The sequence below is a fragment of the Humulus lupulus genome, chromosome 5 (assembly GCF_963169125.1).
Source record: "Humulus lupulus chromosome 5, drHumLupu1.1, whole genome shotgun sequence".
In the NCBI taxonomy this organism is placed as follows: domain Eukaryota; kingdom Viridiplantae; phylum Streptophyta; class Magnoliopsida; order Rosales; family Cannabaceae; genus Humulus; species Humulus lupulus.
In genome coordinates, this window is record NC_084797.1 from 46,319,576 (window position 1) to 46,323,930 (window position 4,355).

Here is a 4,355-nt window from a genome sequence, read left to right on the forward strand (position 1 = left end):
GGGAATTGGGTGTAATGACTAAAATGCCCTTTGGAGGTTTAAAAGCTTAGTTTTGAATGGGAGGGAAAATTGGTCATTTGAGTTAAAAGCAAGGATAAGTATTATAATGCTTTATGCCTTAGTGGAATGTGTAGAAAGTGGTAGAAGTCTGCAAGGAAAAGAAAAAAAAAAAGGGAAAAGAGAAGAAGGAGCAAAGGAAAAGAATGGAAAACAGGGCATTACTTCCTTATGTGGTTTGGGATTTCTTATTCAATCCTTTGGATCTTTTGGAGCTATGACTCAGGGAGAGTTTGGGCAGGAGCTTGAGGCTAAGGTCCTTGGTTTGGCATGTGGAGTTAGCAAGGGTAGTTCATCCATTTGAGGTAAGTTTCTAGGTTCCTCTCTTGTGTTCTTGGTTTTGGCTGAGATGGTTTCTAAACTGAGTTTTTGTGGGAATTCTAGGGAATAAAGTGTTACGACCCAAATTCACTAATAAGGCTTAAGGGCCTTGATTAGGGTGCCTGGAGGGCATAATGGGAATTATGTGTGGTTTTAACGATTTAGATGCATGATTATGATTTAAAACATGTTATATGATTACTTGAGTATCTGAGATGCATGACTATGTGTGTTAGTATGCATGTAGGCCTTGATTAGGTTAGAAGAGCATAATTGTAATTTTGGCCATTATGGCCATAACTGCTTTGATATATGTGATAATTGCTGAGACCACATTATTATGTGGATATATCTGTGATCCGTGACTCGAGACGATCCTAGTGAGCAAGGTAGCGGAAAAGTCATAGCGGGGATTTATACCCAGCTCGGGGTGAGCTCAGGGGTATAAATGGGAATTTAGCGGATATACTGGAGTTTATTTTGACGTTGGGGAATATTATTGGCGATTAGTTAGGTATCGGGAACTGAGCGGGAAATAATAAGGGCACTCGAGGAATTAGCGGGAATTGGGTGAAATGACTAAAATGCCCTTAAGTGGATTAAAGGGTTAGAATTAATAGGGAGGGCATAGTGGTCATTTGCTTTACAGAAGTTAAATTATACTAAGGCTTTATGTTAGTGGAATTTGTAGAATATCAAAGAAGTCTGAAAAGGAAGGGAAAAGAAAGAGGGAAAAACAGAGAGAGTTTCTCTGAGTCGGTTCAGGCTTTCTTCATTTGTTTCTTGAGGACTTTTTGGAGTAAATCTCAAAGGAGAGCTGGGGTAGCTAGACATCAAGGATCTTGACCTAAGACTAAGGAATTGGCAGAGGTTTAGCATGGTTTCATTAACACTTGAGGTACGCTTCTAGAGTTCATCCATTTCTGTTTCTGGTTTTTGAGTTGTGGTATTTAAGTTGAATTGAATGGAACTTTGGGGAATTCAGGCTTAAGGCTGAGGAGTAGCAAGCCAAGGAAGCCTAGGGATAGCTTGTGGGCGAAATCCTATCAAAGGTATGAATTCTAAGCTCTAACTCTGATGTTCAGCTGGTTTTTGTTGGGTTTTAGAGTTTAGAGGTGACTATGGTGAATTCTGAGTTTGTGGTTGCATGAGCTTGGGTTTTAGATGTTTGGGGTGCTTGGGATGAGTGGAGTGTGTTCATGAAGTTGTTTTTAAGTTTGGGTAAGAGTTAGAAGAGGTTTGGTTAAGGTTGGTTCGAGAAAATCGCAGAAGTGAAATTTTGGTGCTGGGCTGTCTGTGACTAGCGCTACAGCGCTAGCCTTTGGGCGCTGTAGCGCTAGGCCATAATGCTGAGGGGAATTTGGCTTCTGTCTGTAGCGTTGTAGCGCCCTCCCAAGAGCACTGTAGCGCTACCCTGCCTTCTGAAGGGGATTTTAGGGTTATTTGTAAGGGTTTTTGACCTAAGGTTTGGGGTTTGGTTCCACCACGTTGTTTGGTGGAACTAGGACTTCCCGGGGGCTCGGGAGTGGTCCCGGGACTAGGTTTTGAACTTGAGGGTTGATGATGACTTTGGCCATGATTTTTTTTAGGTGAGCGCTAGGGCTCGAGGGGGATCGTGCTCAAGGAGTCAAGGGATCAAAGCTTGTGAATTGAAAGGTAAGAAAACTGCACCCGGTTATATGATTATGATGGGACTAAGTGCTCCCGAGAATTGTATCGTGTCAATGTTGGTATCACGCCATGGGACATGTAAAAGCGGCCTAAGAGTGTCGTACATACTATTAGCGCACAGAGTGCGATTTGGCCACTGGGAGCCATGAACACTGGGATAACAGAGGGAGCAGCCTGTGAGCGGTAGCCCTGGTTATCGTTATAAACTGTGCATGTTATGAATTGATCTGCTTAATATGTGGAATACTTGACTATATTGAATGGTTATTTGACTGAGGCTATGTGATGCAATGTGGGATATTGACTTGAGTGTTAAATGCTTATGCTCCGTTGTTGTTGTGTTTTCTTGCTGGGCCTTGGCTCACGGGTGCTACGTGGTGCAGGTAAAGGCAAGGGCAAGCTGGACCAAGCCTGAGGTGGAGAGCTCCGAGGTATAATGTACATAGCCAGCTGTTCGATCACCATGGTCGAGGAGTGGTCCAGGACAGGGATTACCTAACCACTTGTTTTGCCTTAGTATGGCTGGTTATTGTATCCGAGTCTCACAACTTTTGTAAATGATCTTTAAACTTGTATTTTTGGGATCCCGTGTAACCATATAATGTGTCTTAATGAAAAGTGTGGCTTTTGAGACAAAAACACTTTTAACCCTAGTACCTTTGTAGCTTCTGCAACACGATTTTAATTAAATGACTTGATTAGCAAGTCTGGCACTTTATAAACACACAGTGTAGCGGCCTTGGCTATCCATGGCGTTACATTAAGCCTAAGAGTTTGAGGAGGTGAAGGCTAAGGAAGTGTGGAGGATAACCTAGGCAGAATTCATCCATCAAAGGTAAGAAATTCTAGCTTAAAGTTCTATGACTTTTGTTGTTCTGATTGAGATTTTGAGCTCTAAGCTCAGCCATGGTGATTTTTGTATTTTGGGGTGCATATGAGTGAATTTTATGTGGTTAGGTCATTTGGCGTGAGTTGGAGATGCTGGGAGGTTTGTTTTGAAGTTTGTTTGAGGTTTGGAATGGTTTGGCTCAGGGAAATTCGAGGGAAGAAAATCTGTGTTGGGCTATGCTGTGACTAGCGCTGTAGCGCTAGTCATTGGGTGCTACAACGCTAGGCCCTGAAGTTCCAGAGCATTTTGGCTCTGCTTGTAACACTATAGTGCTCTCCTTAGGGCGCTGTAGCACTACCCTGTTCCCAGAAGGAGATTTTTGGGTTATTTCTTAGGGTTTTTTCCCGGGGGCTTGGGGTTTGATTCCTCCACCCCGTTTGGTGGAATTAGGGCTTCTCGAGGGCTCAGGATTGGTCCCGAGGCTAGGTTTTCGATTTGAAGTTTGGTGTGGTTCTAACTTGTGACCGTGACTAGGTGTACTCTAGGGCTCAGGCGAGATCGTGCTTGAGGGTTGAATTGAACAAAGCTATCAGAATCTAAAGGTAAGAAACTGCACCCAGTTATGTGTTAATTATGGGACTAAGAGCTCCCTATACATGAATTGTGTCATAGATGCTATTATGCCATGGGACATGTGATGATCGGCCTAAGTGTGCCGAAATCAATATTTGCGCACAGGGCACGGCTCGACCACTAATAGCTAAGGACAGCTTAATATTTACTGAGCTCAGTTTAAGCAGGCCAGAGTCTGTGGGATAAATAGAGAGTGCGGCCTAAGGGCGTTAACCCTGGTTATCATATGTGAATTGGTTATTAGTATGAAATGATGTGCTTGGTATGCTGAATACTTGATTATTGTGAATACTTGGATCGTTGAGTATGTGAATATACTGTAGGAGTTATCTGGTTGTTTTGTTAGATAATTATGCTCTAGTATTATGTTTTCTTGCTGGGGCTTGGCTCACGGGCGCTACGTGGTGCAGGTAGAGGAAAAGGCAAAGTGGACCAGTCCTGAGATTGAGAGCTTGGGGGCTGAATGTACATAGTCATTCGATCGGCCGCCACGGCCGAGGAGTGGTACAAGACAAGAAAAGCCTAATTGTCTGTTTTGCCTTAGAGTGGCTAGTAACTGTATTTTAATCCTGAAGTTTTGTAAACTGTCTTTTAACTTTACTACTTCTGGGATCCCATGTAAAGAAAATGTTTGATTATAAGAAATGAAACTTTTGAGACCAAAATCTTTTAACCCTAGTCCACTGTAGTTTCAGTAACACGTTTCTAACTAAATAACTTGATTAGCAAGTCTTGCACCTTTATAAACACACAGTGTAACGGTCTTGGCTATCTAGGGCGTTACACTTAAGCTATCACAAGAAACTAGCTCTTTCTAGGGTGTCAAAAATGTTTAATCAAGCTA